Source organism: Schistocerca cancellata, chromosome 7 (genome assembly GCF_023864275.1).
Source record: "Schistocerca cancellata isolate TAMUIC-IGC-003103 chromosome 7, iqSchCanc2.1, whole genome shotgun sequence".
NCBI lineage: Eukaryota > Metazoa > Arthropoda > Insecta > Orthoptera > Acrididae > Schistocerca > Schistocerca cancellata.
The window spans coordinates 528,182,237-528,210,199 of NC_064632.1; positions in this window are offsets into that span (position 1 = coordinate 528,182,237).

A 27,963-nucleotide genomic window follows, 5' to 3' on the forward strand; every position below is an offset into this window, starting at 1 on the left:
TATGACTACAGATGTTAAGTCCCATAGTGCTCAGAGCCATTTGAACCATTTGGAGCTCTCGAAGTTTGCGGCCGAACTGGGCCAACCAGCGATGGGCAGCTGATTAAGTCAGTGTTGACAGGGGGCGCTGAACTCTGTCTTTCTGGAAGTGTGGCGCTGCCCTCTCTTTCCATTGGTGCCCGGGTCGGCACTTAACTGATGCGGTTTCGCGACGCTGCGCTGGTAGGTGCGCAGTCGATGTCTTAGGGCTGCACAAAGAAAGTATCAGAAATTAATACAAAACGCGAAAGTTAGTAAAAAAAATGTCGAGATGTACAGAAATGCAATCCAGCAACATAACAGGTGTTATTTTACCATACTATATGTCTACACATTACGCTACATTAGCCATGAGTGACTCACTTCGCATCTTACCATCTCGTGAAACGTTGAATCGTATATATGTTACTAACTGATATTTCATTCTAACAACTTATACTACGAAAGATGCGTTATTTATGGATCCTCAGTGCGTTGTTGCCTTGAAATGGCGTACTTTCATAATACGCAGGTTGCAATAATTATTTAGCCACCAATATGACGGTTCCCACCATTATCTTACAACAAATCGTGTAATTAACGATGGGTTTTCGTGAGAGCCTCAATTTCTTGCAGCTTAGAAACGACGTATACGCATACGGACTTCAACTGACAGCCAATATGGCGTCTCGCCTCTCTGCAAGGAAGACAGATGGCATCATATGACGTAGATGGCGTTCTTGCATCTCATTGGTCTACGTTCCAACACAGGTTCAGAATATCTGACATACTAGATATTGCTCTCCCAGACGTGCTTTCCCACGCCATGACGCCAGAAACACGGCGCGCTCAATGCTCAGCGTTCGAAAATACGGTCTGTGTGCTGACACCTTTGGGCGGCTCGCGTATGTGACGTATTTGGACCGTTATAGTTTCGGTGTGAATAGAAGAACGATATCTCAAACGGTGTAGTAAATATGTGAGGTAGTAGCTTAGCTGGATCCGTCCATAATATTTAAGTCCGCACTCAAAAGTACAAGCTAGTGATGAACGTACAGGCAGACCGACAGCTGGTTTTCACTGGTGTGGCGTCTAAACCAGTATAGGAAACCTATCGTTTAATCTGAATAAATTAAATTCTTCCGTTACGTCGAGGATGGCTTCTTCATAGACCTCATTTATTTCACAGGCCTGCGATGAATTACGAAAATTAAAGTCCCACATATTAAAAATGGCGAATCTTACAGATCAATGTCTATTATTCTGTCGCTTGGAAATATGTGTGCAGCAAAAATATGTATACTATGAGGCGAAAACCATAAAGATTCTTATTAACAGCTACCCCTCCTTTCACGTCTTGATTTCCTTCACGACACTATGATACCCTTACAAATTAATACTTAATTCCTATTTGAAACATGTCTCACAAATCACAGCGATGGCGATAAAAATTTCTTTATTGTCCTCATTTAGATTACAAAGCACGGGTTTACCTGTAAAATTTTCTTTAACTGAATACTTATAATGTTTTTTTTCTCTACATATCAATAAAAAATACTAGCATTTGCCTGTTGCGTAACTAATAAGTCTATAGAATTCGTGTTTGGTGACTAGGGTTGTCTTATATGTCCAGCGACTAGTTTTTCATGTTTTTAAATAGTTTGTGGGTTCCTTACATGTGATAGTGAAATATTAAATATATTTGCTTACCTCTGACTTTTAAAATAATATATTTGGGAAGGGGCCGGGAGAGAAAGGGGGGGGGGGGGAGGAGGAGGGAAGATTTGCGGCAGTGGATTCCAAGAGTAAATCATTTCGGCAATGGACAGCAGGGTATCTTCGACCCAGGAGTAAGTTCGCTCGTCTTCTATCTGCCACTCAGTCATCCCAATCTCCGCATATGATCTGCGAATTACTAGATTTTTTGCATCAGTGTACGATATGTTCCCCTCAGCAGAAGTTTGCTTTATCCCTATCTACTTATTGTACACTGGCAAAATCTCAACCATTGAGCTATGATTCCCTCTACAGTGAACGTGGACGAGAATTAAGAATTTTCACTCTGCAACTAATGATTACTGCCAACATTTTAAAACTGTTTCTTATAATTATTTTGACTATTCAATATCGTAATATTTATTACAGTTAAAACATTGTCTGTTTCTACAATCGGTCGTATTTGGCACTACATTATGTATTGGCTTATGCATTGTTTTGGGAATCGAAGGTCAAAACGCAGGTTCTGTATGATATGGATGTCCAAGAATCCCCATTTAAGATACGCTTAGTTGCCTTTCTAATGCTGAGAACTTCCATCGATATTTATATGGCTTAATCAGTTATTCGTCAGTCATGTTTGTGCCAACGTTACGAATTATTCGTCGCCGGGTTAATCTGTGAACCAGAATGTAAATTAATATCTATTTACTATAAAAAACGATGATTGCAGAAAGTTGTCTGCAACTTGCAAGGAATTGAAATCCAAACAAATTACAAAAATGGAGGGACGCATGTATATGTGTATGCTTGCATGCGTAAATACATTTATATATGTTCCACACTTCCTCCTAAAACAATGGACCGTTTTCAGCAAAACTTGGTACCTACATAATTCACTGTCTGTAAAGTATCACTGCGGTATAAGAAACGCCCACCTATCAAAGGGTTGGGGATGAAAAAGCGATGTGTGCCGCGACGCGATGCTACCCTTACTTCAGTCATCCAGTAGTTCAGAATGAGAGCACGTAAGAGGAGGACACGACAAGTGTGATCTCCTGATTTCTATTTCTCGATCGTGAGTGCTGTTGCGTATGTCAACCTGACAAACGCCCACCTATGTCATAAAACAGTCAAAAAATGGTGGAAATGGCTCTAAGCACTATGGGACTTCATCTGAGGTCATCAGTCACCTAGACTTAGAACTACTTAAACGTAAATAACCTAAGGACACCACACACATCCATGTCCGAGGCAAGATTCGAACCTGCGACCGTAGCAGCAGCGCGGTTCCGAACTGAAACGCCTAGAACCGCTCGGCCACACATAAAACTGTCCAATCTAGTGAAGGAACCTATAGATTAAAGCACTCTCACGGAGTGACATTAGTGTTACTCATGCCGGTTTCGGTATAAGAACAGCAAGGATATTCGAATTACTTTTCGGAGTCGCACGCGAACGAATAAATACAATAGTATCATCTTGTGGTAAACTTGGCTCTCAAATGGCTCTGAGCACTATGGGACTCAACTGCTGTGGTCATAAGTCCCCTAGAACTTAGAACTACTTAAACCTAACTAACCTAAGGACATCACGCACACCCATGCCCGAGGCAGGATTCGAACCTGCAACCGTAGCGGTTGTGCGGTTCCAGACTGTAGAGCCTTTAACGGCTCGGCCACTCCGGCCGGCTGTGGTAAACTGCACAGTAATATTTCAGAAAAGTGGTCAAGCTCGCAAAATTTTCCAGCGCTGAATGCTAACACATAGCGTGAAGTTGAGCTGCAGAAACATATCTCGTCCTACATTAACGTTTGTGTCTACCGGGCTATCGTCATGAAGGACAGCCTAGAACGTGGGCGTGATGTGGCACAACGGGTCACGTGCGTGCCCAGTGTATACAATGGCTCGTGGCCCAAGCTGCCGGTCGGCGAAGCTGTTAGACATGCAGCTCTCTCCTCTGTGCCTAGAAGATACGTGGCGGCTGTCACTGGACTGCCACCCGCCAACCCCACTCTGGTCGCTTCTCAAACTGGTAATGGCAATGGTAACGCTATTCCAATGGAAGCCACTGAAATAGCGAGGTAGTTCTCGCTGCACCCCAGACGATCGAACATTTCAAGAGAGCCCTAAACGAGACGTTTCCGGAAAGTATTCCGAAATCGGATTCACCGTCTGCTTACGGAAACAACATCACTGAATTTGAACACGATACTCCAACGCAAGAATCTGCAAGCTTGCCGAGAAGCCGATCCCCCAGAAAAATAAGAGACGAAGGATCATACACCATGCTGCTGAGCAGATTGTTCCACTGATGTGCGAAAAGGTGAAAAAAGCAGCCCAGAAATTAAATGAAAGTGTAGAGGTATTTTCAAATCGTACTCAACCCACATCACCTGGTACGCCATCCGCCAATATTGCAACCGTCCGCTGCAGAAGCAAACCATGTTACAAGTGCAGCTCCGCACAAAGGTGCCGCGGAAAACCGCCGTACCACCGCGGAAGACACGTTTAGAGTTTCGTTTTAGAAGAATGGCGTAGACGAAACCGTGGAAGATGAGGAGATTATAGAACACCCTTTACCTTTCAGAGGGACACTGTCACTTTTCTCTAATGAACTGTTACCTCTCCCAGATCAAGAAAAAGGAGGTGGATACGTATTTTATACTTATTGGCAGCTTTCATACTGAATACGTGTGATGAAAGAGTTGAACATATATAACGTAATACATTATGAACACGTCTCAAGCCTACAGAATTGCAACGCTGAACATAAACATCATACGCAGTTCAGTGAAATGAAATAGCTTGAAGGACTTCCTATGTGCAGCAGATACTGATATTATTTTACTTCAAGAAGTGAAGGACATTTTATTACACGCCATATGTGGCGGGACGTCAATACTCTCGAAGGAAGGTGGAACAGTCCAGCACGTTTAAAAAATTACAGATAATAGAGGGGCGTTTGCACCATACAAAACATCCGGATCATCAACGTGTAAGTCCCACCCAGCAGCAGAAAAAGTAACAATAGAACAGAGTTTTTTTAAACATGAGATTGGTCCTCTCTTCGGAGTGCACCATTATAATATTACTTTATCCGTCGGTTTTAGTTGTGTCTTGAGTCCAAAAGATCAAGTCCCAAGTTCTAACTCTTCTGCTGAATTAGGATACATAATTAAAGAGTCAGCTTTAATTGACATGTGGGAGCACAGAAACAGTGATGCGCCAGGTTTGACATCTATCAGAAATTGCTCGCCAATTCGCTTATATCGCATAGACGTATCTAATAACTTTACGAATTAACCCTAGAGAAGGAAGTACGGCCCACCAGCTTTAATGACCATGCTGCAGTTGTTTGCACAATTATCGTGGAGAATCGGGGCACATAACGAGCTAGAGGTTACTCGAAATTAAACGAGTGACAATTAGAAGATGCCAAATGCTGTGTTTCAGCAAAACTTGCCTGCCAGGAACGTGAAAGTGAGTTCACTTCCTATGCCTCAGCAACGACTTGGTGGCTTAAATGCGCGAAGCCGATATTAAGGAAAATGATAATTGACTATTCGCGAGAAATTTGCATCCGTTACACGAAAACAGCCAAATGTTGTTCCCAACACTTGCGGGACCTCTATAGATTCGACACATCAGTCGTTGAAAATTATGTCGCGATTAAGAGAATCAAATCAAAAATTGTAGCGTTGAAGTGTAACAGTTGGAAAGTTCCCAAATTCGTGCGAGAATGCGGGATGTTGTTTTACGTGAAGGAACCTCGATATTTCGCGTTATCCGAGACAGGAGGAGTGGATAAATAGTAACCGAAATTAAAAGAACAGACGGGACTGTTCTCACAACTCAGAACAAAATTAAAAAGCAAATTTATGAACATCTTGCAACCCTTATGCCGGGCAGTGCTGCTAATGACGAAGCACAAGACGATCTGTTACAAACACTTTCAGGGAAACTTAACACTGAGCCATCTCTGAGTCTTATAGTGAACATTGACGATGACGATCTGGTGTCTGCCATCGCGCAGAGACCCAAAGACAAGTCACCAGGTCCAGATACCATTCTAACAGAGTTTTACGAGGCTTTCCAGGCGAAAATAAAATCTAAATTGCTCTTCATATGTAACAAATTAATGAACCCTGTCACAGAAATTTCGAACCAGTTCCTAGAAGGCATTGTCGTGATAATCCCGAAATACCCACAGAGTGGGACAGTAAACAACCTGCGACCTATTGCTGTGTTGAATAGTGACTATAAAATTATGACACGCATAATTGCTCGAAGACTAAAAATGATTACGTATGAAGTCACCTGAATTTACCAAAGCAATGTGAGTAGGGATAGATGAATTAATCAAACTGTGTGCAGATATAAGGACATCATAGGGACAACAGATATTCTCGCTGTTCCCTCCACCACACACCGTTGGGTGGCTTGAGGAGAATAAATGTAGAGCTAGATGTAGATGAAGTTACTATAATGACGGTTGACTTCGAAACGGCCTTAACAAGGAGAGCCACCAGTACCTTCTCATAACAATGACCGGAATCGGTTTTCCCCAATCTTTTGTCAACATCATTGGTCGGATTCTACAGAACTGCTCATCAGAAATTATGGTCAACGGTCATATAATCAGGAATCTTAATTTTATCAGTTATGTGCACTAAGGTTCTTCAATGTCGTTGATTTTGTTACAGGGCCGAGTATACAGTGCCAGAAAATCACTTGTTAATCGTACACGGATAATGTAGGCCTCGTGAATACAAGCCAGAGTGACGCAGAGAACACACTGCAGGTCATCATGAAAAACAAACTCGCATCCGGCGCGAAGTTAAACAAAACTGCATCAAGCATCATGGATACAGTGTGTGAAATATTTCTACGTAATTTGGAACAGTTAAATGTGGTCACCCATATGCGAAGTCTAGCTATTGAGTAGATTTCTACTCTTCTACGATACCTTGGTCGTCATGTGGAGCAGCCCGGATGGTTGCACGGAGCTTTCGGCGAGTGGCTTGGTCAGAGTTAAGAGAAGTTAATTTCTGAAAAGAAACCTCGGGAAACCGATGCACCGGATGCTTAATGAACAGACAGTGAAATAAACTGGTAAACAAATACCCTCGAAGACAAACACTGAAGCAGTCATTGAGCCGAAACTGCTCCCGCGCAGCGATGGACAAGGCCGGAAAACGAAGACAGATACACTTTAAAAGAGTGGTTAGCATCGTGGCTTCTTAATTTTTCGCTCAGTTCGAGATCCCATTACTCTTTTTATATATTTTATTGTTTTTATTTGACTACGCACGTCCGTAGAAGTTTACTACATGAATGTTTCGTACCAAATTAGTGGATACAAGGGCGTTGCAGTGATCGTAAAATTTCAACTGAACTTCACAGTAAGTGTCACATATTTACTATACAATTTGTGTGTGTGTGTGTGTGTGTGTGTGTGTGTGTGTGTGCGCGCCATATGTAGGGGGTTGCAATCTTTTTAAATTCTTATTTTCCGATATTTCATTCTCGTATCAGTTTATACATTAATTCTTGTATTTCATTCATTTGTTTATTCTTCAGGAAGATTTGGTGCATTCAAGATGTGGTGCATTTCCGTAGATTGCACCGATCGTAGAAACATTCGGTGAAATTTATTCCTGTGCATCACACAGGGACTACGTTGTACCAATGTACACTGGAAAACATTCATGCAACAATCTTCTACAGACATAGGTATATAAATGAAAAAAAATAAAGTTAATAATCAGGCTTTGAACATGTGTTGCAAAATCAACAAACGGAGACGGTACCCACTGTGCAACCATGTCATGGAAACGTAGCGTGCGGGAAAAGGCACATGCAATAATTGGAAAACACCCTGAAAACTTTGACCATTATTTTTTGAGAAACGGTGGAGTACACATGGATAGGTCGAGATACTTGTTAACTTATTTTGACGCTTCTTCCACTTAGCGAAGTTTGTGGGAAATAAGGTTATGGCACGTGACCTGTGTTAATGTCTTGCAACTAAATTTGCACATAATGTCAAAGCTCAATATTTTTTCTCGCTGACGACGCCCACTCAATGATGAAAGGGAAAAAAATTTATCGCTTCCTACACTTTCGCTGTTCAAGGAGTAAATCCACCACATAAAACATGAGGTTTAAATTTATTACTTCTTTACTACTAACTGTATTCGTAACACATTTTTCAGATAATTTTTACATATACTACTGAACGTACCTGAAAAATTGCACCATTGTACGATACATAGTTCAGGACATATGACATCCTGAACATTTAATGCGTGAAAATCTACCGCATCGTGCAAAACGTTTAAATTTATTACTTTGTTGCTACTACCTCTATTCGTAACACTTTTTGCGGGCAGTATCCACATTTGACACTGGATGTACCTACAAAACTTTATCATTCTACGCCAAAGTACAGGAGATATGACGTCAAATACAGAAATGTACAAAACAACTGCCGCGTCTTGCTTGACGTTCTGTGTTATCACTTGTTTGGTAATAACTCTAATCGCAACACATTTCGCAAACAGTATATGGGTAAGCCGCTGAATGTACCTAGAAAAATACATCATTGTATGCAGATAGTTCAGGAGATGCGATGTCATAGCTGCCTGAAAGTGAAACTGCAGGGCGAAATTCGCTAGACATAGAGATGAAATATGTCTCCAAATACACGCGAAACATGCTGCATGTATGTGTAACATATAAGACATGTGCGTATGCGAGTAAAGCCACGGGTAAAGATCTCATCCTAAACCCCTGGAACGATTTCAGTCAAATTTGGTACACATATTAGATACAACCTGGGAAGAAGTGTTTCAGGGGTAAGAACCATCTGCCCCCTACTAGGGCGAGTGTGGTAACGTGGAGAGAAGTACGAAAGATTAATCTATTTCATATGGATCATAGTCGTGAACTTAAAGCCACAAACGGAGGTAGCCTACAGGTTCCGACAACATCCTCCTCAGACAGACTTTTGGACCTATCAAAGACGAAGGAGCTGCTGTAAGCCTATAAAGGGATAACTAACGCTGCAGACACACAGAAGCAAAAGTTACAGAAAAGTGAGTAACTCGCTATGGGCATGTAATCTGAAGAAAGTGGGAAATTACAAGTAAAGTTCTGAAAGAAATTATACATGAAATGTGGCCAAGGGGAAGACCAAGCCAAAGGTAGTCTGATTACATTATTAAAGACACTGTTGTGAAACTCGAAATAGTGAAAGTGCCTACATCGGAGTGTTCACGGTAGTGGTGAGCACTCCAGCTGCAGATAGCTATGAGATTATAGAAATGCCGTGGAGCTAACGCAGTCGTACGCGAAAGTCATCCAATTGCATTTTCTTCAGTAACAAGCTTAATCTTTGGATGAATATTTCACAGAATGGTTTCAACGTCATATGTGTGTGCAGGCTCGATTTCTTGATCAGCCTTGAATATTAAAGAGACCTGTGCTGAGTAAAAGACATACTTTGTCTTAGTGTTACTGGAAATTACTAATCTCCGAATGCGGTAGCAGAAACAGTGACCAGGTACGCTTTCAGAACGCTCCACTGAGTATCAGTGCCACATTAAATGTTACGGCTTCTAACACAGGCTCAAAAATTAACATTCGATCGTATCTGAAGAACCATCTCATCCCTTGCATCTGCGTACTAGGAGGCTGTTAGCACCAAACTGCGCAACAACTTTAACCGAGTCAGCGGTTATACTCTCAGTGGTGCACGGAAATACGTGCTCGATGCTGAAATGCTACAGAGAAATAAACTGTATTTTCCATCATATAACAAGAACAGTATCGTTACTAAAGTTCCTCCGTAACAGACATCAACATAATTTCTGGTAACTTGTGGAAGTTCTGCCATGTCTTGACGTCCTCATGACACAATCCACCCAACTATATAAAGAACTCACAGCACGCAGACAACATCTGACGATGGCGTCACAGATAGTCGTCGGAAGCCTGATTATACATACAAATCTGGCGTAGCAAGAAAGACGTGAGATATTTACCCAAGAATGTCCTCGCGAAGAACTATGTTCTCATACCCAGTGAAAGTAATATGTAGACGCGTAACAGAACCTATGTCAAGCTTTTATTTGACTTAGGTATCATGTTCAAGAATTCTCGTTTGCGGATTGAACGACATCCATTATGTAAAACGTAGCAGCAAGAATATGACGGGACTAATGATAATGTTACATATACGAATATGGCGGTGGCTCTAGGTAGATGAAACACAAATGTATCAAGAGGACAATGCTAAACGACAAACCACCATATTCTGAGAGTTTATGCTGTCTTGAAAACCTGTCTCGCACTAATCAATACGCTCGCAGCCCAGTCAGGGGGCACATATTTCGATAACGCACCTATTTCTGTAAATATCCATGTGACGCTCTACGCACATTTTTAACTCAGGGGCATGAGACAAATGTACGCGGATGGGCGCCTCCAAACCGATCGAACTAGCACTTAGACAGATTGCTAAAACATGTAAGGGATGGATGTCAACACACGAACTCCCTGTGTCTTGTTTCTGACAAGGCAACACATTCGCGTATAGGCTACCCTGATGGGCTACTGAATTAGAAGTAGCTGCTGTGATTGATAGAGTGTGCTCCTGTGACGGCGGCAAATGGAACAGTTCGGTGCCTCACTTTAGCGTGTGTTCTCAGCACTTACACTTGCCGTCAGTGTGACTGTCGTGTGTTCGACCGGAAAGGTGCATTACAGCAATGTATTTTACTGAACGTGGCTATGTGACATGGCGGGCATCTCTAAGGTCACGCAGGTACTTGGTTTCTAATATTCCAAGGTGTTAAATGAAGAGTATGATCTCCTACATCAGAGAAAACCACCAACACTATTTTCTCATGTATGCTTGGTAATGTGCTTTTTTTATTATTATGTGTGCTAATCTCACGTGAGCTACAGGGTTTCGACAAATAAAAGAAACACCGCAAGAAACGCATGTCTGAACATAAACCCAGATGGTAGCCAAACCTGCAAGTGGCGCTGTTTTATTTGACCACGAACGGCGATTGTACAATATCCTAGACACGTTGTAAGTGTTAGTCGTGGTCAGAACAATTTTTTGTATAGTTGGGAGTGCATTACGTCCTATTTAGGTGAATTCGAGTATGAGGCCAAAGCAAAATTTTGAAGTACTAAGACTTTACATACAACGAACTTCGATAGTATATAAAAAAAAGTGTGCAGGCCAATTAATTTAACGCCCGGCGGCCATGCAACCTTTACAATTGATGAAGGTGCATTCGGATTTGGCATAAATTTGTTTAATACGCGGGAAGTCCATAAGTGATGTTCACAGCATAATTTCCAAGGAAAACAGTAGGCTGAACTTATACTAAAGATCGTCTCAAAGAGGTGTTGCTTAGGTTTACTCAAAAACGTGGAGGGGGGACACAACAGAAACCAGTTACATCAATCCACACACAATTTAACTAACTGAAACAAAATTAAACGAGGCAAATAATTAACCTCAGACAAGTAAATAAAGGCAGCAGCCGATCAAGTACACAGGCAGAATGGGCTCTCGGAGGGCAGCACGGTAAATAAACAAATGTCAAATAATTATCACATAGGCGATTTGTTCGAAAAATAGCAAATGACAGGTGGCCAGCTGCATTACCAAACTAGATATTGTGCTGTGTTACGCACAATAATTTAGGTAGGCACTAGCCTGTTGAGTTGGTAGGTTTGCCCTGTCTATGTGTGTGGAACTCCCCTGAGGAGGAAATGGGGTTTATCTCTGGAACGGACAGACTTTTAAGAGGAAAATCGGTGGTTCAGGGGAGAGAGGACGGTTGCATGGGGACAGAAGTAACGTGGGAATGTGTGGAAGGCAGGGCGCCGAGCGAGTGTGCTGATGTTACTTAATGGAAGCTGCACTGGCAAGAGCGGATTTCCTCGTGCACGGAGGTAGTAAGAGACACGGTGACTAAAGGTAGACAGCGATGCGTGTCACGTGTCTCAAGTGACCAGACGCATGAAGTCTTAATATAGCTGCTGGGTTAACAGAAAGTTTGCAAAACGTACTGTTATTCGCTAATACTATAGGCACATCATCTTGTTCGAACATTAACTTATCGCTTGTCGCTGTCATATTGATCATCCTTGTGGTTAAAGCCACGTCTACGGGGCATTGTGTAGCCTGCTATTTGGGAACTAAATGGTTGGTTTTGTGTGTTGTGAGCTACAGAGATGCATGAAGTGAGGGTTGTCACAAATTATGGAATTCGTTAATGCTCGTTTGTGTTTAGTTATTTATTCATCACGCAGGTAAAAGGCGATTTCGGGGATTGTGGTGTCAAGTGCCTGTAGTTGAAGCTATTTGCCCTCTAAAAATGGTTGTTATTTCTGATCTCTGACACTAAATATTTCCAAGTGTAGGAGCTGACACTGTCTTGTATTTACGTGGACTGAGGTGGAGGGAGCATAACGTTGGACAAGGTGTGTGACGGAGCAGCAGTGGGTACACAACCAGACGTTACTAAAAGGGAAGCAATGTTACATTTCTAATTGTATCAGAACCAATGTTAGCGAACGTTAAGATCATTTGGTTACTACTGAGTCCTCTGAGTCCTAAACAAAATTTTGTATATTCACTTGTATATGCAGTTTTACATTCTGGTAAATTTAAAGATTTGGTAGTAGATTTGCTTATGATTATTCTGCCTCGTGAGGAAGTGTGGAAAGGAGGCAGTTGATTATTGGTTTAAAAAATGTTAAGGTAACTGACGTTCCCAATGAAGGACAATAACTGAAAGACTCATCCCTGTACCTACGATATTTCCTAATCAGGGCGAAAAGTTGATAGTGGCGCTTCCCTTCCTCCCCCCTTCCCCCCTCTGCCCCTCCATCTCGAGCGTTTGAGATACGAAGTCAAAAAATTAAAACAATCGACTTTAAAAACTATCTTCATTTTGTAGCACACATATTCCTGAAGATTTTGATACATAAAACATATAAGTTCGAGACAATGTAAGACGTTATTTGGTCTTAAGTCTGCCAAACTGCAGTGCCTCTTCGCATCGCTTTCTTCTATCGCATGTCACTATATCTCGCTCTGTCGAATTCAGACGTGTATATTTTGTAATGGAAGTCATCAAAATTATATTTAGGATAGTGGAAAGAAATGTCCTGTGGTGCCTCTCTTGCTCCCAGTCGTCCTGTTTGACATACTACGATTGTTTGTAATCATGAGAATAAGACTTCAGAAAATTTGCACTCCTTATCACCTATTAGCCAATAACTTTCTCTTTTGTGTGACATATAATCAAATATAGGAAACATAAAACCAGTAAAGACAAGTAAGATGCACTACACATTTTTTCAATCCTTAGGTCCCAGCGTCTTTTTCTCTCTAATCTTACTACAGCTTTACACAGCGCGCTTTCCTTTCTGCGAAAGATTCTATTGCCTCACCAAAGTTCGTCATACGTTTTGCTACATGAAAAATCAAAATGCCGATGTCTAATACGAAAAAAGCTGTTAATACGAATAGCATCCAAGATCAGCATTGGTTTCTCGACTTGGTTACGTCTATTTAGGCCTCCCTAACATTGCAGCAATTGTAACACGCGCTAAATAAGCGAGACTGTTTTAGCACAAGTGGTCATTTTTATAATACGATAGAATATAAGTCACGAAGTACCAGTATCAAATGCCTGTTAGGCCTACCACAAGCAGAAAGTTTTATGTAATGAAATAGTTTCACATTGAGTTAGTATGCTCTAGTTTTTCAAGCAAGAGATGGAAATATACTAAATGAATTAGTAACCGCCATATTCTTCCATATGATTTGTGTGATGTCGCCGTTTCTTCTCCTTCCTCGTGCTGACAAACAGTATTGTCATCACTAATTCTGATACAGTTCCTGCCAGCCTCAAAACTTATTCTCCGGTTAACTTCACTAACCATGCCAGAATCACCGGCTCAGTTATACCGCGTTTATTCTGCGGTTAGGCTTTATTACGTGTTCGTACAAAGCGTTTTCCGCGCTATTCCGAGAATAGAATTTAAGTGGCAGCTAACCGGGGACTGTACAACTGGCCCTTACTAGTGTAGCTACCTGGAAAAAATTTTCTGTCAAATTTTCATTTTCTTGAATACACCGAAAAGATAATATGCAACCTTTTATACCTGTTATTCCTGTTAGTCACTTACTTCCATTTGAGTCTGTGGATTTCGCTCTTAATTATAAGAACGCTGATCATTCGCACACTCAATCAACCACATAAACAAATTGCGATCGGCATTCACCCGTTCCGGCTTATTCGGCTGATCTCGTATAGCATCATTCCCTTTTGTCTGCGGGGAAGTTCTGTATTTCTAGATGCGACGTGGATTCCCCTGACACTCTACGTACACTAGGCACGCATTCAAAAATCAGCTTATCATTCGTTCAGAAATCAACTTAGAAAGTGTTCAAAAATGTTCAGAAACCAACAGGGATGCGTTCCAAAATCATATGAATAATCGATAGAACAGTGTGATTTTGATCACAGGTGCTTTGTGAAAGCAGGTTTTATTCTTCAAGATTATGATTTTGGCGCCTCCTGAAATTGCCGTCCGTGCCAGATACCCCGGTTAACCCCCCTTTCTCCTCCCCACCCACCACCCCTAGATCTGGACCTCTAAAGACATACCTACAACGTTCAGTTTTTAAAACGTTGATTGGTAATTTTTTTTATCTGTAGTGGTGTGGTTGTAACAGGTTTATTTCCCCAAGGAAACTATTTCATTGGAAGTTTATGCGCCATATTGAATAACTGTATTGGCTGTTGTTGCGTGATCAGCAGCCAAGTGTGGTATGACAGTGTAATTTTAAAATAAATGTTACAGTATTACGTTTATCCATACACAGTCAATCGCTCCACCCTTTTCCATTATGGTGGAGCCACCTGTAACAGTACATTTCGACAAATGTGTTACGAAGTCCGTAAATCTGTTTTGTAAATGTCTGCGGTTGCACTAAGGCATACTGTGAGGCCCTGGCGAACAACACACTAAATAATGGCTAATATCTCGTGTAAAACTGACATGTAGGCAGAATTGAACATTATTATACTTAAATATAAAGCAATATGTAGCAAAAATTGGTATGACAAGCACTGAAAGTTTGAAACAAAGTAAAGAAAGCCGGAATCTAAAGCCGCCTGGGCAGTAACAAAGTTCTGCGCAGTATTCGAACGAAATGCCAAAATGATCAAAGACTGACAAACACTGAATTAACAATATTTTCGTTGAAACACAAGACATTGGATTATATGTGAGGCAGGTAATTTACATTTTAACCTGAACGGTAGGGAACCCTTAAAACTACTTTCATAAAATACAAGACACTTTAAGAAAGACTAGCAAGCATGACATAAAAAGATCACGCAAGTGATCTACAGACTGAAATAAAAGAAAGCTTGCGCCACGCACACTGCAAGCTCACCAGGATGTTCATTTGCGTCGCGAGTAGAAAACAAATTTTGAAATTTGATGCACTTTCACGACAATTCGCGAAAATGTAGCATCAATATACGAGGTTCATTCAAGTTCTAAGGCCTCCGATTTTTTTTTCTCCAGACTGGAAAGAGATAGAAACATGTGCATTGTTTTAAAATGAGGCCGTGTTCATTGTCAATACATCGCAGAGATGGCAGCACCGTACGGCAGATGGAATTTTACCGCCAGCGTCGAGAATGAGAACTGTTTTAAATACTTAAAATGGCGACGTTTTCCTTACTTGAACAGCGTGCAATCATTCGTTTTCTGAATTTGCGTGGTGTGAAACCAATTGAAATTCATCGACAGTTGAAGGAGACATGTGGTGATGGAGTTATGGATGTGTCGAAAGTGCGTTCGTGGGTGCAACAGTTTAATGAAGGCAGAACATCGTGTGACAACAAACCGAAACAACCTCGGGCTCGCACAAGCCAGTCTGACGACGTGATCGAGAGAGTGGAGAGAATAGTTTTGGGGGATCGCCGAATGACTGTTGAACAGATCGCCTCCAGAGTTGGCATTTCTGTGGGTTGCTGACGGACGATCACACGGCTGCCAGTGTGGCATGTTGCCAAGCAATGTTGACGTGCAACGACAGCATGAATGGGACTTCCTTTTCGTCGGTTGTGACAATGGATCAGACGTGGATGCCATTTTTCAATCCAGAAACAAAGCGCCAGTCAGCTCAATGGAAGCACACAGATTCACCTCCACCAAAAAAAATTCGGGTAACCGCCAGTCCTGAAAAAATGATGGTGTCCATGTTCTGGGACAGCGAGGGCGTAAACCTTACCCATTGCGTTCCAAAGAGCACTACGTTAACAGGTGCATCTGACGAAAATGTTTTGAAGAACAAATTCCTTCCTGCACTGCAACAAAAACGTCCGGGAAGGGCTGCGCGTGTGCTGTTTCACCAAGACAACGCACCCGCACATCGATCTAACGTTACGCAACAGTTTCATCGTGATAACAACTTTGAAGTGATTCCTCATGCTCCCTACTCACCTGACCTGGCTCCTAGTGACTTTTGGCTTTTCCCAACAATGAAAGACACTCTCCGTGGCCGCACATTCATCAGCCGTGCTGCTATTGCCTCAGCGATTTTCCAGTGGTCAAAACAGACTCCCAAAGAAGCCTTCACCGCTGCCATGGAATCATGGCGTCAGCGTTGTGAAAAATGTGTACGTCTGCAGGGCGATTGCGTCGAGAAGCAACGCCAGTTTCATCGATTTCGGGTGAGTAGTTAATTAGAAAAGAAATCGGAGGCCTTAGAACTTGAATGCACCTTTTACAAATCAGCACCTTTAGCCCACAAGACCACACCATAGTAATGACACAAGTATCAAGACCATGCGAAAAGTACCAGGATGTAGTTGAATAAAAAGTGCCTGTTACCGAAAGATCTGACCACAGTCCACAATATGTGCAGACAATAGTTTCCCCGCTCTGGCTCGCTTCCGTCAACCGTCGAATATCCGACGGTTAAATACTCGAGTGCCGCGGTGGCGCCGGCAACACTCTGCAGGGCGAAGCTCACGCGCCCACGATAAACGTGGACATTGACCCGCCACTGCTGCCAACCACTTATCTCATCAATGAGCTCTGCCCTGCATCCACAACTTCCGGGGCTACATGCAGCCTCTTTCGGCCAAGTGTCCTCTGGTCTCCCAACAATGGACCACAGACAAACACAGGACAGATACAATCCACACTAGGATCTTGAAGTCATCAAGCGTGCATGGGCACAGTCCTCCCACCCTTCAGCCTGAACCTGAGGGGAGAAAGTGACAAGGTATGGGAAGATTTAGGACAAGACTCACGACGTCCTGGTTCCCAGTGTTGATCTTCGACTGGTTGACGTAAGCCCTGGTTAATTCTGGTGGTAATGCACATGTACGTAAGTGAAAAAGACCAATAAAAAAGTGTTAGCATGTGGACGTAATGTGACGCTCCAGTCTCTTCTGTACCTAAGGTCCATCACCGTTCCCTTTGGATCCCTATGTAATTCGGTGCTCTCCGATACACACGATCGAACAGCAGAGGAGTGGTACTCAAGCGTCAACTTTAGGTTACAATATCTCCGGATGTAATTAACATTTTACAATGCAACAAACGGCACTGATTACGGGGTTCCATTAAAAAAAACGTAGGTTTGTGTTAAAAAACATACTTCCGTGCATTTTTTTATGGTTTGTATTAACGAATTACACTAGCCCCTCTCCTCACGTTCGGTCTGTGGAATCGATTCGTCAGTATATGATGTGGTTTACGAAATATATCCAGCGGTAAAGTTAGGTGACGCGTCAGAGACCTTTGGATTCAAGTGAGGGAACCGGGCACATTAATATTCTACACGGTGCAACTTTGCTTGCAACAATATTTCCATAGATTTCGTGTTGACAACATTTATGTCTGGCCTGTGCACTGAAACGACTGTTTTATCCATGTTCCCAACTTCCTAAAATGTTGCGAAGTTACTCAAAATAAATTCCAATTTCTTACGTTGAAGTTAGACACTCATGTTGAAATGATCACCTCTAGGTTCCTTGTGATTTACGTTGGATGCGGTTTTCAGAAATCAGCGAAACAACCATCTCCAACACACCCATTTTCTTCTATATGATAGCCAGCTGCGCTTTTAGGAACTTATAATTCTCCTTTTTCCAAATTTTTTCACTTCTGTAAGCATGGTATGTGGAGCAATCTCCTCTCGCTGTGTCTATTTTTATGAGTTCGCAATATCTATACTTGTAACAAGCAAACACTGCCAAAGTACTAAAACACCTGCCCAGATTTTTGTGACCATTCTTGACATTTCTGACTAAAACCGATATGGAGAAAGACACCTTGCACCTAACCTTAGTGACACAGAAGAAAATTGTGCGTCTGTTATAAAATAACAGAAAATAATTGGGATACAAAAACTTCAGTGCATAGACAATGAATAATGAGAGATAACACTTACAGCTGAAAAAATATAATAATGCAAATAAATTGCCAGAAACGTATCGCCAGCAACCACAAACTGTGCACACCTTACTCAGACCACGCGAACCATTAACTTGTGACTATCAGCCCTACTCTCCCTAATGAGTGGTTGGCGTCCTGGATCTCCTCACAGGCGCAGTGTGCTCAGGTAGTGTTTTTTGAAATCTCAGGTCCCGCGATATAACCTGGAGTCCCACACAGTAAAAGAGTCCTCTCCGAGTGAGTACTACTGAGCCTAACTCAGTCACACACACAGCCAGTCATAAACCATACAGAAATTTATGCATCATACACCAGGAGCAGTTGGCTGTATCACAGTGCTCAACATGACAGGGTTCTAAACACAGTGATATTAGCCCAGTTTTAGGATGTGCAGACAACATACTGAAGTAAGAATTAGCAAGTAAGAATTAGCTGGAGAACGGAGTAGGTTGTCCTGACGAATGATAAATCAATGAACATGATCTGGTGCTATTGCACCACTGACGTAAACAGGCAATGCCTGAAGCTCATGTTCTGGAATACTCAGGTCAATACCTTTTGGTTTCATGCTAAGCATCTATCGCTAAAATATGATGACGACGGTGACATAAGTCCTAGAGATCTCTATAAACCCCCCACCCATCCCCCATCCCACCGACCCTGTACCCTTCCACTAAATGGCTCTACAGAAGAGAAATTTCAAGATCAAATAAAATTATTTTGCCTTTAGAACATCTACAATTTCGAGATTTCTGATTGCATTAGAGCAATGGTACTGCACTAGATACGCCTTTAGTTTTGTGTTAAAGTAGTAGTACTACCAGCTGGAGATGGGAAACTCACTGCAGAAGTCATGCAAAGAGACAGATACTTTTATGGAGTGAGCTTCCAGTGATCCATGAAAGAGGATCAACAGCTCTCTGATTTCAAAATATCACTCCAATGACGCAAATAATCATAACTAAGATACCAAGGCAAGTAGCTGCTACAGTGTTTCATGTAACATGTGGAATTAGTGACTACGGCATAGGCCGTTATACGAGGTGCGTTCAAGTTCTAAGGCCTCCGATTTTTTTTCTAATTAACTACTCACCCGAAATCGATGAAACTGGCGTTACTTCTCGACGTAATCGCACTGCAGACGTACACATTTTTCACAACGCTGACGCCATGATTCCATGGCAGCGGCGAAGGCTTCTTTAGGAGTCTGTTTTCACCACTGGATAATCGCTGAGGCAACAGCAGCACGGCTGGTGGATGTGCTGCCACGGGGAGTGTCTTTCATTGTTGGAAAAACCCAAAAGTCACTAGGCGCCAGGTCAGGTGAGTAGGGAGTATGAAGAATCACTTCGAAGTTATTATCACCAAGAAACTGTTGCGTAATGTCAGCTCGATATGCGGGTGCATTGTCTTGGTGAAACAGCACACGCGCAGCCCTTCCTGGACGTTTTTGTTGCAGTGCAGGAAGTAATTTGTTCTTCAAAACATTTTCGTAGGATGCACCTGTTACCGTAGTGTCCTTTGGAACGCAATGGGTAAGGATTACGCCCTCGCTGTCCCAGAACATGGACACCATCATTTTTTCAGCGCTGGCGGTTACCCGAAATTTCTTTGGTGGCGGTGAATCTGTGTGCTTCCATTGGGCTGACTGGCGCTTTGTTTCTGGATTGAAAAACGGCATCCACGTCTCATCCATTGTCACAACCGACGAAACGAAAGTCCCATTCATGCTGTCATTGTGTGTCAACATTGCTTGGCAACATGCCCCACGGGCAGCCATGTGGTCGTCCGTCAGCATTCGTGGCACCCACCTGGATGACACTTTTCGCATTTTCAGGTCGTCATGCAGGATTGTGTGCACAGAACCCACAGAAATGCCCAACTCTGGAGGCGATCTGTTCAATAGTCATTCGGCGATCCCCCAAAACAATTCTCTCCACTTTCTCGATCATGTCGTCAGACCGGCTTGTGCGAGCCCAAGGTTGTTTCGGTTTGTTGTCACACGATGTTCTGCCTTCATTAAATTGTTGCACCCACGAACGCACTTTCGACACATCCATAACTCCATCACCACATGTCTCCTTTAACTGTCGATGAGGTTCAATTGGTTTCACACCACGCAAATTCAGAAAACGAATGATTGCACACTGTTCAAGTAAGGAAAACGTCGCCATTTTAAGTATTTAAAACAGTTCTCATTCTCGCCGCTGGCGGTAAAATTCCATCTGCCGTACGGTGCTGCCACCTCTGGGACGTATTGACAATGAACGCGGCCTCATTTTAAATCAATGCGCATGTTTCTATCTCTTTCCAGTCCGGAGAAAAAAAATCGGAGGCCTTAGAACTTGAATGCACCTCGTAGTCAGAAGCGTCTCCCAAGCTGCAGAGAAACGTGCTATAGAACAGGCGTTGCCAAGCAGGCCAGGCCAGGCCTGGCCAAACAGCGTACCTAAGGATGAGCGCTCCAGCCTATTCCTTCCCTTTTATTTTTTAGTGTATTTTCATTCTACCTACAAGATCGTGATTTCTAGGCATATACTTGTTAGTGAGGCTTCGTTAACTATTTCTATGGTTATTTTACGACACCGCCTCTTATTATATTTTTTTATATAGCGTGCTTTATCAGTAAAACCATTCCCCTTAGCATGGTTGCACATTCATGCAGAGCTGCTTCTCGTGCGGTTTACACATTTTGTAAGGAGTCTGCTATATTTACCAGAGTCTGTGGGATTTTTATAAACCATATGACTTCAGTGACACACTTTTTACCCCTCTCCTCCTCCTCTTTTCAAATGTTTGGTAAATATGTTAACTCTAATAGTAATATGTACTAGTGTAATGACATATGGTGCTCATTGCAGCTACGCACATACAGGATGAGCAGGAGCGCCAACTGCCAGAGGGAACTTTCGGTTAGTGCCGCCACTCTTCAGCCAGTCAAGGCGTGTCGCTTGTTCTGAACGTGACATATTGACGCTCTATAGAATCTGATAGCTGCTTGAGCTCTCTCAGTGCAGGGTGAGTGGGGATCAGGGGTGAGGAAGAAGTGTACAATGAAGGCTGCAGACGGAGCCCGCTAGAGCTGCACGGCGTTTTGTCAGACGCCAAGCAGTTTGCTGACTAACTTGAGCTAAATTAGATTTAAATTCTGCATTAGGTGCACTGTGACATTCACACACTTGTCCGCACAAGACAGAATTGAGAAGCTACTCGTCCATTCACTGACGCGTTGGAGGAAATGCGTAATGGCATTATGCTGGATCGTTCGTGGAGCAATCACGGCACAGTACTTAAGAAACTAATAGTTATGGCGTTGTAAAAAGAAATTGTGTGAATCTTATGGGACTTAACTGCTAAGGTCATCAGTCCCTAAGCTTACACACTACTTAACCTAAATTATCCTAAGGACAAACACAGACACCCATGCCCGAGAGAGGACTCGAACCTCCGCCGGGACCAGCCGCACAGCCCATCATTGCAGCGCCCTAGACCGCTCGGCTTATCCCACGCGGTTGCGTTGTAAGTTTTGGTGGCTGCATTTTACGGGATTTCTACTTTTTGTGAAAGTTATTTTCAAAGAAACTGGTGTAAATGGTGTAACAAATTGAATAAATCATAATCCTGTCGTACTCTATGTGAATCACCAGCTAACGAGGGACCCTTACGTAGAAATTATGACAAAATATCCACGAACAGCATCCAAAATTTTGTCAGTGGAGTTCGAGATTAACCTGTATGTTTCAGACCACTGAAAATGCTTCAATAATTTGAGAATAAATATGCGTGGCAAACCACTATTTCATTTACTGAAATGCAGACAGTCATCGTCTAAGGTGCATTATAGCCGTAAGACGAAAACCTTACCGGCCGTTGTGGCCGAGGTGTTCTAGACGCTTCAGTCCACAACGGCGCTGCTGCTACGGTCGCAGGTTCGAATCCTGCCTCGGGCATGGATATGTGTGATGTCCTTAGTTTAGTTAGGTATATGTAGTTCTAAGTCTTGGGGACTGAAGACCTCAGATGTTAAGTCCCGTAGTGCTTAGAGCCATTTGAACCATTTGAATGAAAATCATTTTTATTGTTACCTACAGATGTTGTATTCACCAAATGCAGTTGGCAACAAACACATAAATGTGGCAAGAAGAGAATCCTTTAACAGTGAATGTACTCATGTTATGAGGTGTTCTGTTTCCACGTAGTAACTCCAGAGCTTAGTCACAGTGTCAAAAAGGGTTAGGAAACAGCTATGGCAAAAATACACTCCTGGAAATGGAAAAAAGAACACATTGACACCGGTGTGTCAGACCCACCATACTTGCTCCGGACAGTGCGAGAGGGCTGTACAAGCAATGATCACACGCACGGCACAGCGGACACACCAGGAACCGCGGTGTTGGCCGTCGAATGGCGCTAGCTGCGCAGCATTTGTGCACCGCCGCCGTCAGTGTCAGCCAGTTTGCCGTGGCATACGGAGCTCCATCGCAGTCTTTAACACTGGTAGCATGCCGCGACAGCGTGGACGTGAACCGTATGTGCAGTTGACGGACTTTGAGCGAGGGCGTATAGTGGGCATGCGGGAGGCCGGGTGGACGGACCGCCGAATTGCTCAACACGTGGGGCGTGAGGTCTCCACAGTACATCGATGTTGTCGCCAGTGGTCGGCGGAAGGTGCATGTGCCCGTCGACCTGGGACCGGACCGCAGCGACGCACGGATGCACGCCAAGACCGTAGGATCCTACGCAGTGCCGTAGGGGACCGCACCGCCACTTCCCAGCAAATTAGGGACACTGTTGCTCCTGGGGTATCGGCGAGGACCATTCGCAACCGTCTCCATGAAGCTGGGCTACGGTCCCGCACACCGTTAGGCCGTCTTCCGCTCACGCCCCAACATCGTGCAGCCCGCCTCCAGTGGTGTCGCGACAGGCGTGAATGGAGGGACGAATGGAGACGTGTCGTCTTCAGCGATGAGAGTCGCTTCTGCCTTGGTGCCAATGATGGTCGTATGCGTGTTTGGCGCCGTGCAGCTGAGCGCCACAATCAGGACTGCATACGACCGAGGCACACAGGGCCAACACCCGGCATCATGGTGTGGGGAGCGATCTCCTACACTGGCCGTACACCACTGGTGATCGTCGAGGGGACACTGAATAGTGCACGGTACATCCAAACCGTCAGCGAACCCATCGTTCTACCATTCCTAGACCGGCAAGGGAACTTGCTGTTCCAACAGGACAATGCGCGTCCGCATGTATCCCGTGCCACCCAACGTGCTCTAGAAGGTGTAAGTCAACTACCCTGGCCAGCAAGATCTCCGGATCTGTCCCCCATTGAGCATGTTTGGGACTGGATGAAGCGTCGTCTCACGCGGTCTGCACGTCCAGCACGAACGCTGGTCCAACTGAGGCGCCAGATGGAAATGGCATGGCTAGCCGTTCCACAGGACTACATCCAGCATCTCTACGATCGTCTCCATGGGAGAATAGCAGCCTGCATTGCTGCGAAAGGTGGATATACACTGTACTAGTGCCGACATTGTGCATGCTCTGTTGCCTGTGTCTATGTGCCTGTGGTTCTCTCAGTGTGATCATGTGATGTATCTGACCCCAGGAATGTGTCAATAAAGTTTCCCCTTCCTGCGACAATGAATTCACGGTGTTCTTATTTCAATTTCCAGGAGTGTATATGGCAACACAAATTAGCAACAGTTTAAAAATTTACAAACATTTATTACTAGGCGATTTAAAATACTTAACTGGAGTATAAAGATCGTGAATAGCAATGTAGCTCAACATTCACGTGCAATGACTCGTCATTAAACACTGGTATAGTCCTAGTTTCAGTGGTAGATGACTAACATCACTGTTGTAAAGTCCAGTATGGCTTCTCTTGGTGACAGCTGTAAATTAGTCCTGAGACACCCACTGAGACTCGGTCCTGAAGTATTACGTAAGTTCTGCGTGAATCCATATGTCTACTTAAGCAAGTTTGGCAACTGGAAACCAGGTTGGAAAGAATTTGTGAGACGTAAGATCGATGAGTAACATAGACCTTGCCGTGTTCACCTTGTCTGTAGTCTAAACCATACTACGACGCGTCTCATTCGTAGCCAGCTCAGCAGTTTCCTACGTAGGTTCCTTCTTGCATCTTCCGGAGGACAGAGAATAGAAAAATTGAAATAACAACTTGCTGCTGGAAGTAGAGAATTAAAGTCTGTGGGTGACGATTTTTCCAGTGGGACTTATGTAGACTCTAAAGACTACTTCCTCCCATTATTAATCAAGTAATAGGTACTTCAAACTATGAAGAACTCAAGCTTATACTTTACGCTCCCGTTGCTGTCCTATCTTTGAAATAGCAAGTCTTTGAAATATCAAGCTTCAAGGATTCTGAAATAACGGTTATACCAGCGAAAAAATGCTCCTTTCCGAGCACAATAAATACAAATATGCTCCTGTTTACTTCAAAGACTTTGAGACGAAAAAATGGGATACCAGCTGCCTCATTCTACCTTCCTCCGAATCTTTAAAAATTTTCCGAAAACTTTTGGCATGGGAACGCACTCGCGATTTTTTGATCATGTAATTCGCCTCTGACTCTCACAGGCCTGTGTAAATGTAACTCGCTCACACTCTCTAGACCACCGCTGTAAGTCGCTTATATGCATCCACTCCCACTTACCAGTCTCACTCACTAATTCAGCCAAAGTCATTGTCATTATCTCTTTTTGCATCTGTGTCCGTGTCTTCTATATCACAATCACACTGTTCTTTGTTCTGTCCTACTACACTCCTGGAAATGGAAAGAAGAACACATTGACACCGGTGTGTCAGACCCACCATACTTGCTCCGGACACTGCGAGAGGGCTGTACAAGCAATGATCACACGCACGGCACAGCGGACACACCAGGAACCGCGGTGTTGGCCGTCGAATGGCGCTAGCTGCGCAGCATTTGTGCACCGCCACCGTCAGTGTCAGCCAGTTTGCCGTGGCATACGGAGCTCCATCGCAGTCTTTAACACTGGTAGCATGCCGCGACAGCGTGGACGTGAACCGTATGTGCAGTTGACGGACTTTGAGCGAGGGCGTATAGTGGGCATGCGGGAGGCCGGGTGGACGTACCGCCGAATTGCTCAACACGTGGGGCGTGAGGTCTCCACAGTACATCGATGTTGTCGCCAGTGGTCGGCGGAAGGTGCACGTGCCCGTCGACCTGGGACCGGACCGCAGCGACGCACGGATGCACGCCAAGACCGTAGGATCCTACGCAGTGCCGTAGGGGACCGCACCGCCACTTCCCAGCAAATTAGGGACACTGTTGCTCCTGGGGTATCGGCGAGGACCATTCGCAACCGTCTCCATGAAGCTGGGCTACGGTCCCGCACACCGTTAGGCCGTCTTCCGCTCACGCCCCAACATCGTGCAGCCCGCCTCCAGTGGTGTCGCGACAGGCGTGAATGGAGGGACGAATGGAGACGTGTCGTCTTCAGCGATGAGAGTCGCTTCTGCCTTGGTGCCAATGATGGTCGTATGCGTGTTTGGCGCCGTGCAGGTGAGCGCCACAATCAGGACTGCATACGACCGAGGCACACAGGGCCAACACCCGGCATCATGGTGTGGGGAGCGATCTCCTACACTGGCCGTACACCACTGGTGATCGTCGAGGGGACACTGAATAGTGCACGGTACATCCAAACCGTCATCGAACCCATCGTTCTACCATTCCTAGACCGGCAAGGGAACTTGCTATTCCAACAGGACAATGCACGTCCGCATGTATCCCGTGCCACCCAACGTGCTCTAGAAGGTGTAAGTCAACTACCCTGGCCAGCAATATCTCCGGATCTGTCCCCCAGTGAGCATGTTTGGGACTGGATGAAGCGTCGTCTCACGTGGTCTGCACTTCCAGCACGAACGCTGGTCCAACTGAGGCGCCAGGTAGAAATGGCATGGCAAGCCGTTCCACAGGACTACATCCAGCATCTCTACGATCGTCTCCATGGGAGAATAGCAGCCTGCATTGCTGCGAAAGGTGGATATACACTGTACTAGTGCCGACGTTGTGCACGCTCTGTTGCCTGTGTCTATGTGCCTGTGGTTCTGTCAGTGTGATCATGTGATCTATCTGACCCCAGGAATGTGTCAATAAAGTTTCCCCTTCCTGGGACAATGAATTCACGGTGTTCTTATTTCAATTTCCAGGAGTGTATTACACTTTCCTCTCACTATCACTCTCTGCCTCTTATCCTCTTTTTCTGCTAATATTTCATTCCTTCCTTCCTACCACTGCCGTCTCTTCTCTTCTCTTCCGCGTCGTTATTGTCACACACTCTGTCTTATATATTCTGGCTGCCACCCACTTCCAGTTTCACTTTCTCTTGTTTCCTCCCCCTCCTGGCACTGTCTCCTTCACTGTTTTCCTAGTACTGTTTTGTTGCAATCAACTATGTAACACTGCCACTGAGTATCTATCCTTCTCTCACTCTGCCATTGTCTATTCGTTCTTTCTTTAACGCAACCTTTGTCAACTGTCTTCCAGTATTTGTTTCGTACTCCCACTGTCTTCTTTCTCACACAAGAGCGCGAATGTGTTCTCATGCAAACATTTAAACAAAATTTTTTTAAAGGTACTAATTAACGTAGATTCAGCCACTGGTACCCCACTTTCCATTCAGAGTCCTTTGTGCTCCATTAGGAGCATTTTTCAGCTGGTTCCCTTCTTTTCACTGCTGCAGTTGGGGATGTAACTCATATGAAAAATAAATGTAATGGTCAGTAAAATTTAGATACTTAAGTAAAATTGAAATACCACAAAACTGATTTTACACGTCAAATTTTGCATGTGCTTCATTACTACAACTTAGGGTTCTCAGATGATAACGACGACACTTTAGAAAATATTTCTCCGTGCTACATCACTTTATAAACTATGTTTTAGCTTCACACAGAATTTTACATGTGCAAGTAGGTGCTGCTACGGTCGCAGGTTCCAATCCTGCCCCGGGCATGGATGTGTGTGATGTCCTTAGGTTAGTTAGAATTAAGTAGTTCTAAGTTCTAGGGAACTGATGACCTCAGATGTTGAGTCCCATAGTGCTCAGAAATATTTTTTTTTGCAAGTAGGATAATTTTGAACCCCTGTATCTCGCAAACGGATAAATATATGAGAAAAATAATTTCCAGGTTGTTTGAGATCGGTATCTTAGGAATACATCGTAAATGTTACTGCCATTTACTGTCCATAGAGGTCTCCGAATCCACGATTGGGTTTTGGTACCCAAAAGACCTATTTCGTGCTTTTTATGCTGATGCTCCATATCATTGCGAAGTGTCGTATTCACGATCTATGGAACAAGTATTAATCTAATCTAATCTAATCTAATAGAAAGAGCGAATAGACAATGGCAGCGTGAGAGAAGGATAGAGACTCAGTAGCAGTGGGACATAGTTGACAGTAACAAATCAATGCTAGGAAAATACTGGAGACAGTGCCAGAAATAAGTGAAGTACCTAAATTTTACAGACCAATACATTTCTTTTCATATGGGTTTTTGAGACGTTTCTCGATAACGGATATAGATTTTTGAAAACGGCAGAACAGCTCTCCTGCATAAATGCCTAGAGAATATACCGTTAAAATTTGAGCAGTTTGCCGCGTTTATTTATTATTTAGATTTCATATCATACCAGATGTTGATTGTA